This window comes from Neoarius graeffei, chromosome 25 (genome assembly GCF_027579695.1).
Source record: "Neoarius graeffei isolate fNeoGra1 chromosome 25, fNeoGra1.pri, whole genome shotgun sequence".
NCBI classification, from domain to species: domain Eukaryota; kingdom Metazoa; phylum Chordata; class Actinopteri; order Siluriformes; family Ariidae; genus Neoarius; species Neoarius graeffei.
Window position 1 is genome coordinate 24,711,032 of NC_083593.1, and position 19,666 is coordinate 24,730,697.

Sequence of the window (19,666 nt, forward strand, 5' to 3'; positions counted from 1 at the left end):
CAACACGGGGATAGGGCCAGCTCAAGGGACACTGCTGAACACCACACTGTGTGATGATGCAATGTTGAATTACTGTGCAACGTTGTCCTCTGCTTTGAAATTTATCCACAAACAGGTAAAAGAAGCACTTCCCAAACCCGCTGAGGGATATACAACCAGGGGATTGGATAGTGGTGAAGGACTTCCGACGAACCAAGTGGAACAAGCCACGGTGGAATGGCCCATTCCAGGTCCTGCTCATGACCCCAACAGCAGTGAAGGTCACAGGCAGAGTGACGTGGATCCACGCTAGCCACTGCAGGAGGGTTCCTGAACTGGCTGAGCAGGAGGGAAAAGAAGGCCTAAGTGACCAGACGCTGACTAAAGCTCGTGAGGAAGAAAGGCATCACTACATGGAACAGTGCGAGTATCACATCAATCACGCACACACCCTCAATAGGGAAGAGTATTTCAGTGTCTAGCCGATAGACAAGTCTTAGGGTTTTGAGTTTCCTCCAAGTCCCGGTGAGGTGGGACGAGGGCTGATAGGGCGTGCCCGCACTCTGAGCACCAATACACGTCAAGAAGGGCAAAGGTTAACTCGGTAACATCATTGAGGCACTGAACAAGATGCGCAAGGTTGCTGAACAATTACGAGCAGATGAACATGGAGGAGTTGAAGACAGCTGATCGTGTTAGTTCAGTGGATGGAAGACTCTAATTCTATCCACCATACCTGTCCTGGGCTTAGTGATTGTGATGCTATGTTTGCTCCCTGTTTTCTGTCAATGTTGTATGTCTGTGTTTCAGAGGCAGCTGACAAATATTGGTTACCAGATGGTGAAAATAGACCCAGACGACTTGCCTGACTGGCCTCCAAAACCCACACGAAGACCACAACCCACCGTTTGATGACATCAGCACAGTTGACATGAAATTAGCCCTAACTTAAAACATTTTCATTTGTGGTTGTTTCCTGTTCTATTGTTTCCTGATCTATGTATATAGCTTGCTAGCGTTAACTTAAGATGTCTATGTCTTATAAAAACAGCCTTAGCATTATCCCTGTACACTCAATGACATGTTAAGTTGAATCTCTCTGGGAACTCTTATCACTGAAATTGTGTACATTTCTTTTAGCAATTATTATCCTGTAGGATAAAAAGGGGGGAAATATGAGGGAAATTTAATGGACGAACATTATTATTTTCTGTGTTTCTGTATGTTGAGTTAAAGTAGCTTAGTGTACTGAGAAAGATGTTTTTCCCATGTTGTAATCGCCTTTCTGTGGCCTTGGCTGGCGATAAGCAGGGTGCCCGAGTTCTCCATAACTACGCATCCGCCTACACGTACCAAAGCATGCCAGGTGCACTCATTAGCAAAACTTCATAGAAAATCTTGAGCCAATCACGTGAAGACACAAGCAGTGAGCAAATGTCTTTAGAAGTATAATAGATACAGCCAAAAAAACACAACTCAGAGTGCGCGTACTCTTGGCATCACTGAAGTGGTGTCTTCTACTCTTCTTCTATTCTTCTCTTTCCTTTCCTATTTTATATATCTTTATATGATTTACTAGAATAAATAACTGAAAAGACGACTGCTAAGCATTCTGAAGTGTTTATTAGAAATTTCCATTACACTACTACGCAGCTCCAACTCCAAGAGAAGACAAACAGACTGGAGGGCAGTGCCAAACAAGTGGGACTCAACATCTGTACCACCAAAACTCAAGTTATGTGTATCAATGCCAAACCTACATCCACTATCACAGTGAATGACCAACCACTAGAGTGTGTGGAAGACTTCACATATCTTGGTAGTCTTATCAGTAAGGACAATGGAGCCCAGAAAGACATCAAGGCAAGACTTAGTAAAGCTCATAGTTCATTTGCTAGACTTGGTCCCATCTGGAAATCCAAACAGTATTCCCTCAAAACCAAGGTCCGTCTGTACAATAGCAAAGTTAAATCTGTTCTGCTATATGGATCAGAATGCTGGTGAGTTGTGAAAACAGACATGAACAAGATCCAAGCCTTCCATTATGGATGCCTCCGTAAAATCTGCCGCATATTCTGGCCCAACAAAATCAAGAATGAAGAGCTGTACAGAAAGACTGGCTGTCGTAGCATCACAGAAATCAGAAAGAGAAGGCTTACTTGGCTTGGGCACACTCTGAGGATGGACAGTCAGCACATCCCAAAGATCGCCCTAAGATGGACACCACCAGGAAAAAGAAAACCAGGATGCCCAAAAGCCACCTGGCGCAGGACAGTTTTGGCAGAGCTGGATGAGATGAGGCTCACATGGGGCGAGGCACACAAGGTCACACAAGACAGGGCAAGGTGGAGAGAGCTAGTGGAAGCCTTATGTCCCATCCGGGATGAAGAGGAATAACGTAACGTAACGTAACGTACAGTCTGCTGTCACTGTCAGGTAAAAGGAAAAATTGCAATGTGTTGGCTGGCAGCCTACCTATTCTATTCTAAGAGAAATTCTGTGGGTACATTTGGACCTGGGTCCAGACTTTGGACATGCCTGCACAACATCAATCTGTGTAATTATGATTTTACATTCTGGTAGGTCTTATCCTCTGTTTGCTTTGTATGTTTCTGCCTTCACTATTCTAATTTGCTTTCATTATGGGTGAGTCACATGTTCATCTTCCTCTTCCATTTCATGCATCTACCCAGGAATGCTCTGTCTTAAGGGTCAATCATGAAAGGATGTAGATAAATATTTACAAATCTCAGAGACTGCAGAGGAGACACACAAACATACTTTCTATCTTTCATTTTGCAGTCCGCAGCCTCTCTTTCTTCTACTCATATAAACTAACATTCCTAATGAATTTCCTCATCATCATGCCATCCTACAGTCACCTTTTATGTCCCACAATCTTTCGATAAATGAGCAATGTCTTTCCCTAGTAATGTGAATATTAATGCGAGTGACTGGGCTGTGTGTGTGTGTGTGTTTAAAACCAAGTATATGGCTGAGGTCTGGAAGTAATCAGAGTGGCTGGGCTGGGCTCCAGCAACAACAACCCCCCCCCCCCCCCCCCCCCCCCCCCCCCATTATGCAACTTGAGTTCCTAGAGTGTAGGAGAACAGAACGCCTGCAGGACGGGGGAGGGGTTTCTCTCTCATTCTTCTCTATTTGACACAGTTACAGAATAGTTTCCAAAGGTAGAAATGCAAATGCATAACCAAAATTAAGTTCTGCGTTAATAGCTTGGGCATAAAAAAAACTTATGTACAAAGATAAACTCAATGTTAGTGCAAACTGTGTGTTGAATGAAGTTTATAATCCTCGGTTCATCAGCAAGTTTAATGCATGTTTTTTGGATGTTGAACCTTTGACAATAACCCAGTGGAGAACAGCAAATTACAGGCCACCAGTAAATATGTTTGGAAATCGCAGACATGATTTTGTTTCTTTTGGCAGTCATACCTGCATGGTGATCAGTACAAAGTGTATAGTTTTCAGACTGAAATGTAATTTGTCATGCGTCAGTAAATAAAGAGGTGATTTGGGAAACAGTTGACTTGATTCTGCTTCTTCTTTTTTATATTAAATTTAACAGTGCATATAAACATATACAAAGAGTGTTAGCTCCACAGGACAGTACAGATACACGAACGCAGCAACATAAATGATGTTATAATATCGAAGGCAACACAACACAGGCACACACTAATGCATAGGTATACACCCGCATACGTACGTACGCACACCTGCTGTCCACTATCCAATTCTAGGTCGTATGATTACGTGAGCTGTGATTATTGCCCAACCCCTTTCGTCCCAAAAGCCCCTCCGATTAAAGTTTTGCGCGTCGGTGACCACCTACACATAGTGATGGGCGGGTGGATAGTCGGGGACACGGCCCAGGTCCCTGTACTTGTCATGAGCGGTTATCATTCTTGCTAAATACACTGAATAGACCAGAAAACAAAGGTGAGCTTATTTATTTATTTTATTTTATTTTTAGAACGTCGCTAAAAGTTAGCGTGCAGTGATGAAGGAAGTAGGCTAGACGTGGTACCGGGAGTGGGGAGAGAGTTAATCTTAGTCTGGGCATTAACAGAGATTGACTAATATCTGAGATATTGTTGTAGTGGACTTTTCTCAGCGATATTTGGAATAGATTTGGATGGATATTGTGCTAGCATTATTTAGAACGGTTTCATAAGTTGTTTGTACTGATTTCCTTTCCTAAACTACAACTAATATGTAATGAATTTGTGCTTGTAATAGTGTTCAATGCTGATTTTTTAAAGGTCGATTTAAATGTGAAAACGACATGCTGAAGAGCTGAACCTACCGCTGGGTTGTGTATTGAGAAGAGTCAGAAACTTGGCCTGACTTTTATTTATTTATTTATTTATATTGTACAGAATATTCGTGAGATGTCGATATGTGGTATAGCTCAGCCGAAATCGCCAATCGGTATGTCCTATAGTGCTCATGGTGGCATTGACATGGCCTGTACAGTTGAGAACGGTAGTAGCCTATGTTTTTTTTTTTTTTTAATTTTATTTATTTATTTATTATTTTTTTTTAATCGACATCTGAGGGAAAACGGACCAAGAATCTTTTTGCCACAAAAGTGCTGCAGCGCACTTAGCGTTAAGACCCACTAACCATAATTAACTTGTGTGGCAAATTTCTTAAGGGTTTTTACTTAAAAAAAAAAAGTTTATTCCGTGGTTTAAAAAAAAAATCATACAGTTTTTGCTGGGCCCATTTTGCTCATAGTAGACTATTTGCCTAGAGTGCACTCTTAGAAAGTATGTGTTAAAACTGACACAAACAGTATAAACACGAAAACGGGTAAACGTGTAATATGAACACATTATCTGCTGTCCATGGTTACACACGTGTTAAAACATGCCTAAAACCCTACATAAAAAAGTGTTATTTGACACAAAATTAGTTTATGACAATAATACACTATGACTTCAACACCTTTATCATGGAGCATTAGCAATAAGATTCACAGAATAACCCACAATAATATTCAAATAAATCAAAATCCAGAATATAACAATCAGAATTTATTTAATAAAATTTCATATAATTTCAGCAGTAATAAAGGAAATGCCCAACATATGACAAAACGGTTCTTTTTCCAATTTCATTAGGCAACATGACACATGGTCATGGACCTATGGTCATGAGCTTTGGGTAATGACCGAAAGAACAAGATCGCGGATACAAGCGGCCGAAATGAGTTTCCTTCGCAGGGTGGCTGGGCGCTCCCTTAGAGATAGGGTGAGAAGCACAGTCACTCGGGAGGAGCTCGGAGTAGAGCCGCTGCTTCTCCACATCGAGAGGAATCAGCTGAGGTGGCTCGGGCATCTCTTTCGGATGCCTCCTGGATGCCTCCCTGGAGAGGTGTTCCAGGCATGTCCCCCCGGGAGGAGGCCCCGGGGAAGACCCAGGACATGCTGGAGGGACTATGTCTCTCGGCTGGCCTGGGAACGCCTCGGTGTTCTTCCCGAGGAGCTGGCTGAGGTGTCTAGGGAAAGGGAAGTTTGGGCTTCCATGCTCAGACTGCTGCCTCCACGACCCGGCCCCGGATAAGCGGACGAAGACGAGACGAGACGAACATGACACATAACCCCACCTTCTACATTTCACTTATTTCAAAACTTTGTATTCTGGATTGATGTAGATATAATCATCCAAGGACCCAGGAATCACTGGCCAAGGATAATTTTCAGCTTTGTCCATTTGCTGCATAATAAATTAATAAAATGTTGATTATTTACAATTTCTGAATAATATTGTATAGAATATTTTAACAATATTGTACAGAATTATAATAACAGTATTTTTACACAAAGCATTAGCTGATATCAGAGGGTCCCCCCCCCCCCCCAACAAAACAACAAAAAATCTTAATGGTAACATGAGGCTGCAGTTACACATTCATACACCAACATTCTTGCGGCTCTGAACTATATCTTTTAAATGTATTTGTATTAAAAGGATTGCTGTCATGAGAAATAATTCAATTAAACTAGCTATGGAGATATAAGGTACATCTTAGCTGTACAGTAAAGGGTGATTCCACCGAATCGGTACATTTTCAGCGTAGGAAATTTTAAATTTAAAATCATTTTTTTTTCACTTTTTAAAATATCAGCAGAAAGAAGACATCTTAAAGTGACAAGAAATGACATGGGGCCATCTCAGGTTATCCATTTTATTTATTTTATGAGACATTCTCTACTTCAATTTATGATTCATTCGTCAACCCTGTTATGGACAAAATGGTTAATGTTCCAAATATTTAGAAGTAATATTGTGTAACAGTTTACACATGAATGAGCAGTAAATCAGTCCCTCTTTTCACTGTGATTTTTTCAGATCATAAATATATTTTTAGACATTAAATTTTATCTTTCAAATGACCATGTAAATCTAGATCGTAAAAGTAGACCTCATTTTAATATTAGTATTTTTATGAGAATGGTATTGGATAAAAAACATTTTCCAAACAGTTATCTAATGTTAATTGGAATGGTAATACCTGGGTTGCCATTCTAATTGTAGTTTTTTACATTTTTATGAAATTAATGATGGCGACAGGACTGACATGTAAGTAACAGGGTGGGAAAAAGTAACAGGGATGATGGGACATGTTGTTCAGATCACTTTATATGTTTATATCTTGAAATAAAATACTGCAATTATTGTTGTTTTATTATATTTTAATAGTAACAGAACAGTTATAGAATCATTGACTTTTCAAACTTAGAAAAATGGATCACAATGAATTTGATCAAGAAACAAAGCTTAGCGGCTGACAAAAGAGAAATGAATATGAATATGATTTTGTAAGAACATTACTGCATTTGTTGTTTTATAATTTCACAGTAATAAAGCAGTAACAATTATTGAAATTTTATTGTAAACAAGAAACAGAACTTAGCTGTTGACACACACGCACACGCACATACACACACTTTACTTTGTAAGATCCAGCCATATTTCTCTTTGGATTGCCACATGCCGACTAGTGATTGGTAGTGGGGCTGGGATAAAGCGGAGTACATCATCAGGTAGAAGTACCAGAGGACATCGTCATGAATGGGCCAAAAGAATTTGTTTTGACCTCCGCTGTGCATACACTTGACCTGGATGTCAGTGTCATCTGTTGCAATGACAATGCCTGGGTAAATATCCTTGTCGTATCTGACGACGCACCATTTCCCAATTATGTCTGCACTGTGCCAATCAATCTCAGTAGATTTGCTCGGAGTTGGGTCAGACAGAAAGTTGAAGACCTTTGACCCAGGGCCCTTCTCTCTGGATCCTGGTCTCTGCACGCGCGATAGCGCCTTTGCTTTTCGGCTGCACTTAATGGCATACTACCATCTGTAAAGTGTTTAAAAGCATAAATATTTATCAAAACATTTACATTATTATTATTATAGTAAGACAGCAGGATTAATAGTCTCTTCATACAGTAAATATTAGAAGCATACTAGGGAATGAGGCTATAGTACTTGGGTGGCCAACCCGCGGCTCGCGAGCCGCATGCGGCTCTTTGCCCGGTGTTATGCGGCTCTTACGTTCATATCGAAGTTTGTGTTTGTGTTTTTTTTTATGTGCATGTGCGCTTTGCTTGAGTTCAGTATGGTATTTTCGTCAAATGCATCTTTGCTTTGCTTGGGTATATTACGGTATTTTCAGGTCATGTCAAATGCGCATGTGCGTGAGATAATCGCTAAGTTTTTGGGCAAGGTGTATCTTGTGTCAAGTAGCCTCTCAAAATGGCAATGAAAAAATGCACAGCAAAATGAAAATATGAAGACGAACATAGGACATTTTTAACAGAGTGGGAGAATTTATACTTTTTTGTTGAACGTAATGGCAAGCCATTCTGCCTTATATGTCAGTTGTCATTAGCTCATTTCAAAGCTTCCCGCCTCCCTGAATAAGCAAGGAGCCAGATATGCAACACTAATTGAAAACCTGCACGAAAGCTTTGTAACCCGGTTCCGTGATATACAACTGAAAAGGCCACAGGTTACGTTCCTTGTCGACCCATTCAATGCGGAGATGGACTGTTTGAAAGCCCCGCTTGTCACAGATGAGGCTGCGGCTGAGTTGGAGATGATCGATCTTCGTGAGGAAGACCAACTGAAACCTGTTTTGAGGGAAGGCACCATTGAGTTTTGGAAAAGTGTGCCATTGGAAAAATACCCGAAAGTGAAACAGGCTGCGCTTAAGATACTGTCAATGTTTGGGTCAACATACGTCTGCGAGTCTGTGTTCTCTACCATGAAACATGTGAAGTCAAAGCATCGTTCTGTTCTGACTGAAACCCCTGTGAAAGAACTGCTTCGAGTGGCAACGACGAGATTTGAAGAGGATTGTTCAAGGCAAGGAATGTCAGAAGTCCCACTAATGCATAGTAAGTGCACACAATATTGATTGCTGTAAATGACTGGCCTGTGGTATTAGTACTGACTGAAGGAGTAAATTTCTCTCATGTTGGCGTGTGACATTTACTATTAATCTGGCTGAGCAGAGGTGCGTGTGTGTCTGTGAGAGAGAGAGCAGGGGGGCGATGTTCATGTGCGGTCATGTGTATGGTGCGGCTTTTTTTTGGTAATGCCATGAGTCCCACTAAGCAGCATGCATAGTAAGTGCACACAATGTTCATTGTTAAAAATGACTGGCCTCAGCCTGTGGTCTTAGTACTGTAGGAGTAAATATGTTGGTGTGTGACATTTACTATTAATCTGGCTGAGCAGAGGTGTGTGTGTGTGTGTGTGTGTGTGTGTGTGTGTGTGTGTGTGTGTGAGAGAGAGAGAGGAAGGGATGGGTGATGTTCGTGTGCCCATGTGTATGATGTGGCTCTTTGCGGTAATACAGTAAAAAATGTGGCTCTTGGTCTCCAACTGGTTGGCCACCCCTGCTATAGTAAATGCCCACAATGCAAAATATGAGTATCAACACAATGATGCACACAACATCAATTCTTAACATTTAAAAAAAATGATCTAAATAAACTTTTAAAAACTGTGTGTGAGGGAAAGCTAGTTAATGTCATCCCTGTTACCATAGGATTTAAAAATTTTACTCTGGGAAAGTAACAGGAATGATAGTAACAGGGTTGATGATTTCAGGCTAATTTGCCCCTAGCTAGCTAATGTTCAAGGTCACAAGAGCAGACGTCATACAGTTTAAAAGGATATAACTTGTAAATTTGGTAAATATTAATATATAACAAATATTTTTTAAGTAATGGGTTACAAAGTGGTAACAGGAATGATGCTGTATGATGTACCCACCCCCAACAGTCTTATGAAATAACAAAATTTCACACTAAAGAAGACTGAAACTTACCTCTGTTTCATGTGGTGAAATCCTCTTCCTGTGAGTGATGTAACTTCCTGGAAATGATGTAACTACTGGAATGTACCATTATTTTACAGGGTTTTATTTATGTCAGTAACAGGGTTGACTTGAAATCGGGGACACTGATAAAATTATTTAAATTTTGTACAGATTGCATGCATGCATGCTTAAAACATTGCTTAACAGTTAAATTACTTCTAGAACAATATAGAAATGTAAATATTATATAATTTTCCCACAAATTAACAATTTAAACGACCCCTTGAAAGATAAGTTTTATTGTGAGGGACAGGCCAAAATTCCCACCTTGTCAACAAAAATACAAATTTAACACTAGAAAATAATAATCAATTACCTTAATTTTAAGTTAAGGCTGGTGACAAAAGATGTGTTAATGTTGAGCTTTAAAATTATGCATGTATTTTTTATTGTAATGATTTTATGGCCGTTTATTTCTCTGGGATGCAAAATGTACCGATTCGGTGGAATGACCCTAAAGTTACACAGTAATCAAGAAGAAAAAAATAAAGACTCCCTCCTCATGATGCTGAATAATTAGTAGAACTTATAGTTCTGGTCAGGCTCTTTGATAATATTAAATACAAACTAAATTCTAGTAAAAATGGCACACAACTATATAAAATATCTCAAGTTACATTTCCATCTTGTAAGCTGAGCAACAATACTTTAAAAAAAATCTCCCCACCATATTTGTGGCCATGTAAATTATATACCTGTGCTATTTTGATATTAAAGTTAGCAAAATTGTGTGAATGTCTCAAGTTAATAGAGAGTAAAATACACCTTCTAACAGTTCTGTTAGGAAACCAAACTAAACCAATATTAAAAAAATAACAGCAGCAAATGTCATTTTTGCATGTAAATATATGTTAAGATATGATTTCAAGTACAACTTACCTCAAGAATTTTACCTCAACCAAAACCAATTAACTACTACTGAAACTACACCATAAACCAGCCTTTACCCACTTCAAGAGCAAATCGAATATAGTTGTTAAATATACGTAGCAAGTTAATGTTATTCAAGCTGAAGATAGAGAGAGCTAGCATTAATGTGACACTACTTGAGTAACCCCATTAGTTAAAATTCCTCCACTGATATCCCTCATGAGAGCTATCATGCCACCGATGTCCAGGGAGTTGTAAGCAGGAGTCTTCAGTCTTAACCAAAAAGGGCTTATAGGTATAAAGTATACCTATAGTATAATAGTATATATACTATTATAGTATAGTATATCATGTACTGTATATATAGTATCTATAGTATAAAGGTATTATACTGACCACTGAGCTGCGGATTAAAAAAAAAATTTTTTTAACGATTTACATAGTGAAGTGATAATATAGATGTCTTGCAACCACATGATCAAAATGTGCTACGTCATGAGCGTCCACCATGATGGTGGATATACAAAGCAACTAGGATGGCAGCCAGTGAAAGCGTGTCTGTAAACAATGCTGAATTTTCTCAATATTACCATGATTTGAACAGTTGAGCGAAGATTCGATACAAAGAGAAGATAGATATGTGTGATTTTGACGCATATTATTTAAAAAACTTGGATTTTTCTGAGGATAAGACGCTTCTACCAACCATCGAGTACCCAAATATCACGTTCTGTCTGGTTTGACAAATCTCAAATAAAGGCTTATAAGTCCATGGACGCCTATAACTTCTTTGTTTCTGGACGGGTGAATACCTTATTAATTAAACCAGTCAACACACACAGCAGTTGTACTTGCAAGGGTAAGTTAGGGATTCTTTTGCATTTAGTTTACTTCTTGTCATGCTCCGCCCCAGACTTCCACTCCGGAGATTACTTATCTCCCAGGTCAGCGCTAATCCGGATCCGGGACGGGAATTCCATCTAGCTTGCATTTCACTTCCTGGTTCTTTCTGCTGTGTATAAATAAGCCATTCTCAGACCCTGGCTTTGCCAGAACGTATTGTTTTGCTATTCTAGCCATTTCTGTGCCTTTATTGCGTTTCATGGTTTTTGCTCAAGCTATTTTCTAGTTCATGGTTTTTGCACTTAGGGTTTTTTCTTGTTTATGTTTTTTTTTTCTCTAGCATTTTTGTCCTTGTCTGTCTCGTGTTTTTGTCAAGTTTTTTTCTCTTTTTACCTGGACTCTTTTTGCCATTTGTTTGTTTACCTTTTTTGCCATGCCTTTCCCTGGATTAAATCTCATTATTTATTGGATTACTGCCTGTGTGTTCTGCTTCTGGATCCTAATCTCACTCCCCCAACAGTACGTTCTGGCCAGCATGGATCCAGCAGAACTCACCCGTCTGAGAACAGCCATCCAGCAGCAAGGGACTCTCCTCGGGACCCATCAACAAGACCTCCAGCAGATCACCCAGAACCTCGCCATCCCGTCCAACTCACTCAACCTCCTCACCACACAGATGCAGCACTATCAAACCGTTCCTACCCCTGCCCAGCCGTCTCCTACTTCAGCTCCTGCCACTGCTCTTCTCCACGATCCGAGACTTCCAGTACCTCAGCCCTACGATGGAGAACCAGGTACTTGCAGATCGTTTCTGTCTCAATGCTCTTTGAGCCTAGAACTGCAACCTCTGGCCTTCCCCACAGAATGCTCCCAGGTAGCATATACAATCACGCTTCTCACCGGCAAGGCCAGAGAGTGGGGAACAGTGGTCTGGGATGCTGATGCACCCTTTTGTTCCTGTTTCAAGGATTTCTCAGAGGAGATGAGGCGAACTTTCGACCAATCTCTGTCTGGCCGGGAGGCGGCTAGAAGGCTCATGGAGCTGTGGCAGGGGTCCCGGTCTACCTTGGACTATGCCATTGAGTTCCAGATGTTGGCGACATCGTGCGGTTGGAACGAGAGTGCCCAGATCGACGCGTTCCTGCACGGCCTGTCTGACGCCATTAAGGACGAATTGGTATCGCGGGAACTGCCGTCGAACCTCTCCAGCCTCATGGACCTTGCCAACTGCATCGATGCCTGGGTCCAGCAACGGAGGAGAGAAAAGAACCGCCCCAGCTTCACCTCCTCTCCACCCCCCACCGTGTCCGTCGAACCCATGCAGGTAGACTGGGGTCGGGTGTCAGCAGAGGAACGACAGTGCCAGTGGAGCACAGGGGCCTGTTTCTATTGCGGTCAGCAAGGACACATCTGCCAAGCCTGCGCGCTAAAGGGAATGACAGCACCAGTGAATTGAGGGACCCTGGTGGGCAACACTTGGAACCAGCCCCCTGCTGATTGACCATTACTCCCTGTCATCGTCATCCACAACAACCAGCATCACCATCTCCAGGCTCTCGTTGACTCAGGGGCAGACAGGAACCTGATCTGCTCTGCCACTGCCAAGCATCTGGGAATTCTGCTACTCACCCTCGACGTCCCTCTCACAGTCCTGACACTCAATGGCACTGGCTTGTCCACCATCACCCATCTTACTGCCCCGCTCATCCTGAGGCTTTCTGGCAACCACTCTGAAACCATCCAACTCCACGTCATGAACAACCCCCACATACCCATCATCCTAGGATTACCCTGGTTAACACAGCACAACCCCCACCTAAACTGGGTTGATAATACTATCCTAGGCTGGAGCTATTCCTGCCTAGCTTCCTGCCTGAACTCCGCTCTGCCTCCTGCCAAACCACCGCAGCCTTCAGCCAGCGAGTTTCCTGACCTCTCTCACATGCCTCTGGAATACCTGGACTTAAGACTTGTTTTCAGCAAGACCCAAGCAGTGTCCCTCCCTCCTCACAGACCCTATGACTGTGGAATTGACCTCCTGCCCGGGACGGCGCCACCCAAAGGGCGACTCTACTCTCTTTCTTCCATTGAAAGGCAAGCCATGGAGAAGTACATCTCTGAGTCTCTGGCAGCTGGGATCATCTGCCCTTCCTCCTCCCCAGCAGGGGCGGGATTTTTCTGAGTGGAAAAGGACAAGTTGCTCTGCCCCTGCATTGACTATCGAGGGAGGTCTCAACGCCATAAACATCAAGAACCGTTACCCCCTACTGCTCATGTCTATGGCCTTTAAACTACTCCAGGGAGCCAAGATATTTTCCAAGTTGGACTTACACAATGCCTACCATCTCATCAGGATAGGGCAATGAGTCATGCTTTTCACATGCCACCTGCCACTCAGAACCGTCTTCCGCAAGCTGGCTCCCAGGTACCAAGGACCTTTCCTCATCAGCAAGGTAATCAATCCATGTTCCGTCAGACTGGCTTTACCACTCACCATGCGACGTGTTCACCCCACCTTTCACGTATCACAGCTTAAACCCCTGGGCTCCAGTCCTGAATATGAGGAACAGGGTATCGGTTGGGTGTAGTGGCCTCATTCAAGCGGCGGTAGTCACCACACGGATGCCATCCTCCACCAGGCTTCTGAACCATGTGTAATGGTGAAGCCCAAGGGCTGTTAGAACGCTGTACATTGCCAAGGTGCTCCAGCATTTCAAACTCTGCCTCGGCAATGGCAAGCTTCCCAGGATCCAAGCACCTAGCACGCGCATGAACCAGGGGACCAATGGTTGCGATGTGGTGCTCCACACCATGTCTGGCCACGCCGGATGAGAAAGTTGGTTGGGTGAGGGCGGGGAACTCCCCCAGCAGGCGTGAGAACTCATTCGCCGCAAAGGTGCTGGACAGACGGGACGAACTGGAACAGCTACGTGTGCAGGGGAGTGAGGTAAAAGTCTCTGCGTTGATCAGTCATCGGTTTCTAACGTCCACCAGAAAGCCATGAGTGCAAAGGAAATCCACGTCCAGTAGGACACTCTTGCCACCACAAAGTTCCAGGTAAACTGTTGTCCACCGAAAGACACCACAGCACTGCGCTCACCTAAAGTCTGGATGGAGCTACCATTTGCTGCCTCCAATACGGGACCCCGTTTACCCTGCTGAATGTCCAAGTCTGTAGCAGGCAAGACGCTTACCTGCGCACCTGTATCACAGAGGAAATGACGTCCGGAAACAGCATCGGTGACAAACAGCAAACCGCCTGCATGGCCGACGCTCATTGCTGTAAATGAGCGCCGGCCCCCTGTTTCCTGACGCCTTGAAGCGGCAGGGTGGGCGGCACTTCGTAGCCTTGGGCTCGAAATGAGCGTGGTAGAAACACAAGCCTTGCTTCCTTTGTTGCGCTGCAGCGACGAGAGCTCCCTCTGCTGGTACTGATTCTGCAGCACAATGGTGGACAGCTGCCTTGCAGTGCTGCATGACAGAAAAAAACTTATCTGCCTCCTTAGCCAGGTCACGCGGGTCACTGATGGAAGAACCAGCAAGTGCCGATCTCACCTCCCCTGGCAGCTGCTGAAGGAAGAGCTCCCTGAAGATAAAACAAGGCTCATGTTTGCCGAGGAGAGACAGCATGTGGTTCATCAGTTCCGAAGGCTCTGCGTCACCCAAACCACTCAATGAAGGCAAACGGCGGGCTCGTTCGGAATCGTTCAGTTCGAAAGTCCCCTGCAAAAGCGCTTTAAGGCTGCCATATTTATCCTCAGCCGGAGAATTCTGCAGCAAACTCACAACTCTGACAGTGGTTGAGCTACCCAGGGCTGTGACCACATAGTAATATCTCGTTGCATCGTCTGTTATCCGTCTGATCGCGAATTGAGCCTCCGCTTGAGCAAACCACACCACCGCATGACCTTCCCAAAACTCCGGTAGCTTAAGCGCAAGTGTTAGCCTCCATCGTAGTAAAAAAAAACCTCTTAGGATTACCGTCCAAAGAGTTGTTGGGGTCACCAGTGTAAAGGTGTTGACACAGTGGGGAGACACAGACACAGCGGATAGGTTTAAAAGCCCGAACTTGGGAAAACTTTAAACCCCTCAAAACTTACTGCATGTCAGTTTTATATGTAAAGTCTAGATGCGCCAACTGAGGTCATTATAACGCGACACAGTAAAGAGCAAAACAACGACTCAACAGGTAATGCAGAACGTGACAGAAACAATCATTTCAATTGAACACCTAATAGCTGGCTGTGAATTATGAACAATGCGGTGCCCCTACAGTATACAGTAATGAAAAACAAAACATTTGCACAAACTGTTAGTATTAAATGAAACCTAGCACTACTATTATAATACTGGTAATACTGGAATAATCCATACTGTATACCTACTTTTGCAGCCCCCTGTATTGATTTAGCTTATATGTCATGCTATTCTTAAATACTATTTAGTGCAGTAATATTGATGGTGGCAATACTTAGTAGGGTAAAACCTATGGACAATATTTTAACAAACATCTTTTTAAATATAATAGAACAGATTTTTACCATGAGATGTCTGTTGGTGGTTTTTAGTTGAGTATTAACTTAGGTCAGTGTTTGACGTGCAATTTAGACTGGTAGTAACTATGGTTAATATTTTGGATATTTAATAAATAAATAATAAGGAGTTATTTGCCTGAGTGATGCATGTCAGACAGAATTTGTGCCTGTCCATGCAGCCACTTGAAAGATAAAATCTACTTGGTGTTGATTAGGAATGTAAGGAGTTGTTCAGCTCATTTTCAGCATGTCAGCCAAGATGGCTGTGTAATAAGAGCTGCAAATCATTAGCCCAAGAGCAAGTACTGTTTACCCAAACTCAGGATGGTCCAGAGGTTATATGTATATTTGCCTAGTTCTAGACATAAACACCGGTGAATGAAATGAATGGAAACATTAAATTATCACACTGGTATGTTGTATTTAAGTACTCATATAAAGCACAAGCATATGATGAAAATATTATTGGTAAGACAGTGAATTTGTATGTTGATCATTCATTAATTCATTCAGCTCCATTATTTGCTTTATCGTGGCCAGGGAATGCTAGCATGAGCTGGGAATATCTGTAACACTCTCGCAGGATGAGGAAATGAGAGACAGGCTTGACAATTCAAGGTACATTTTATTTTTAATTTAAGTATTGTGGTAATTTTATATCCTAAATGTAACTATGCACACATGCCTTGATGTCATCATATAAACAATAATTTGGTTTATGATAATTGTATTTTGATTCATATGTAACCACACATACCTTGATGTAATCACATAAGAAATAATGTAGTTTATGCTGATTATATATTAATTCAAAGCCAAGTATGTTGATTTTCGGGAAAGAGTAAATGAAGATTTGATTAAAAGTAATAATAAATTGATTTATCAATTATCATAATTACAGTAAAATACAGTAAAGACATTGAGATTTCTTATACTGAAAGGTTGTTTTCTGCTAAATCACAGGCCTATTCAAAAAGTGTATTATTCTAACTTCAGTGCCTGCAGCATTATCGTATGTTGTAATGAGTGAGCCAAGGCCATGTTGAATTAAGCCGTTGTTCATTCTAGAGTATTTTGTATGCTAATGTAATACGTTTTATCAAGTTATTCTGAATCGGGTATTGTTACAGCACAAGCTCCACAGCTGCGATGTGCATCATTTTTTTTTATCCCCTGCTGGCTGAAAGGCCCGAAAAGGGATTATGTTGTGGCGATGTCTGTCCGTCCATCCATCCGTCTTGGGAAGGGTGTTCACCTTCTGAAATCACAATTTTTGGAGGAATTTAATGAAACTTGCAGGATTCTCTGTTATATGTCGGTAATACGCATATTGTAATTTCGTTAAATTGGGTCACATTCTACCAGAGTTACAGCCCTTAATTAACAAAATTATAATTTAACAATTTCATGAGTGTGTTTTCCTTCTGAAATCAACTCCTCTCACAATTTTTGGAGGAATTTCACGAAACTTGACAAGAGGCATTGTTATATGTCAGTAGTATGCATATTGTAATTTCCTTAAATTCAGTCACATTTTACCAGAGTTACAGCCCTTGATTAACAAAATTATACTCTGACAGTTTCATGAGAGTGTGTTTTCCTTCTGAAATCAACTCCTCTCAGTTTGTGGAGGAATTTCACAAAACTTGACAAGAGGCATTGTTATATGTCAGTAGTACGCATATTGTAATTTCATTAAATTCGGTCACATTTTGCCAGAGTTACAGCCCTTGATTAACAAAATTATACTTTGACAGTTTCATGAGAGTGTGTTTTCCTTCTGAGATTCCTCTCACAATTTTTGGAGGAATTTCATGAAACTTGGCAAAAGGCTTTATTATCTGTCGGTAATACACATATTATTTTGTTCAATTCGGTCGCATTTAACCAGAGTTGTGGCCCTTGATTAACAACCTTGTACTTTCACAATTTCATGAAGGTGTGCTTGCCTTCTGACATCAACTCCTCTCACAATTTTTGGACGAATTTCTTGAAGCTTGGCAAAAGGCCTTGTTATATGACAATAATACTCATATTGCAATTTTTTTTTAAAGATATTTTTTTGGGATTTTTGCACCTTTATTGGATAGGACAGTGCAGAGACAGGAAACGAAGTGGGAGAGAGAGACGGGGAGGGATCGGGAAACGACCCCGGGCCGGAACCGAACCCGGGTCCCCGGATCCACGGCACGGCGCCCCATCCACCTGAGCCACGACGCCCCCCTCATATTGCAATTTAATTTAATTTGTGAAAATTTTACCAGAGTTTTGACCCTTGACTAAATAACTTGTACTTTGACAATTTCATAAGGGTGTACGTTCTTCTGAAATTAACCACTCTCACAATTTTACTTTGACAATTTCATGAGGGTGTACGTTCTTCTGAAATCAGCTCCTCTCACAGTTTTTGGAGGAATTTCACCAAACTTGGCAAAAGGATTTGCCATATGACAGTTATACACATATTGAAATTTTGTTTAGTTTGGGCAGATTTTACCAGAGTTATGCCCTTGATTATTAACAAACTTGTACTTTGGCAATTTCATCAAGGTGTGCTTGCTTTCTGAAATCAGTTTCTTTCACAATTTTTATCCTCTGCTGGCCGAAAGGCCTGAAGGGGGATTATGCCGTGGTGATGTCCATCTGTCCCAGGAAGAGTACTCACCTTCTGAAATCAACTCCTCTCACAATTTTTGGAGGAATTTCATGAAACTTGACAGGATTCTTTGTTATATGTCGGTAATATTCCAATTTTGTTCAATTCAGTCACATTTTACCAGAGTTATGGCATAATTGCCAGCGGGGGATGTTGTGCTCTCAGAGCACTTGTTATCCTATTTTAGACTGGCCAAGGCCACGATTGTACCCTATCGAGTGTTGTGCTCGTTTGCACCTGCAGCCTGTATCAATCTTTATCTTGTACTGGTTGGCTCCAGTCATTTTGAATCATGTATTGTAAGCTCTGAATGCTGTGTTGTTCACAACATATCACTTCTTTTAATATGTTTTGATTCTTCCTGAATTGACCATTCATACTGGAAAATTTGGCTCGGTTGACACAAAACATGAGAAGTGTGAGACGTACTGCCCAATTGAAAATGTTGAAGTGGTATGACATAACATGTTAATCATTGTGATTATTTGTATACACTGTGTTTATTTTGAAATGGTATAAAATGAGAACTTTGTGAATTTGAGTCGGTTCACTCTGCAGACCAAACTCAGCCTTTGTTAATTGATTTAATAAAGGTCTAAACTTTTCTGTGACCTCTTTGACTTTGAATCATTTTTGCTTAGGAGAGTTTAAATTTTGAGAGTTTCCATTGGCAGTATCAGTTTTCAGCAACTTTATTTCTCTCTGATCTTTGCACACATGCACATGTACACAAGGCGCAGAGTAGCTCTCTCTCTCTCTCTCTCTCTCTCTCTCTAGTTATTGGGTTCTTCTCTGAAAGAACAAAAAACACACGCATAAGTAAATTGCCAGTAATCAAACACAGGTGAATCTCATCACGTGTTACCTGCCGATTCTACCTGACTCCTTGCCACCCACAGCTGATGCTCGATCATGCCCCCACTGTCACATACCCCCACCACCCAACTCAGGCCACCTACAACTGACTCCCCTCCTGGTGGGAGAGGTAACCTGCCATCATGGTGGTATCCTTTATGTGGTGAAACCACTCAACAGGGGTGTGGTCAGAACAGAGTGTGAAAGGGCATCCCAACAGGTACTATCAGAGACTGAGGATTGCCCATTTGATCTTGAGACACTTTTTCTCAATCGTGCTGTACTTGCTCTCTTGCATCGAGAGCTTACGTCTGATGTAAGGCTTGGGGCACTCCTGCCCCTCCACCACCTAGGACAAAATGGCCCCCAACCCTCTGTTCAATGCATCAGTCTGCAAGACAAAAGGGAGAGAAAAGTCAGGTGAATGTAATGGCGGGCCCCCACACAAAACTGCTTTAACCTGGGCAAAAGCTTGTTCGCATGGCTCCATCCACTGGACTGGATCTGG

At 41.9% G+C, this 19,666-nt stretch overlaps 1 protein-coding gene across 6 annotated transcripts in view; it reads left to right on the plus strand.

The window, feature by feature from the left end:
- The first annotated feature begins 3,833 nt into the window (after positions 1-3,833).
- The window catches only part of phldb2a (pleckstrin homology-like domain, family B, member 2a), a 321,471-nt gene continuing 305,638 nt past the window's right edge, over positions 3,834-19,666 (plus strand). For 5 of the 6 annotated variants that reach the window (XM_060909198.1, XM_060909201.1, XM_060909202.1 and 2 more), the window contains exons 1-2: positions 3,834-3,939; positions 16,188-16,265. The gene's annotated coding sequence lies outside the window, so the exon portion shown is untranslated. The remainder of the gene's footprint in view (positions 3,940-16,187; positions 16,266-19,666) is intronic. The other variant, XM_060909199.1, reaches the window with a different exon arrangement.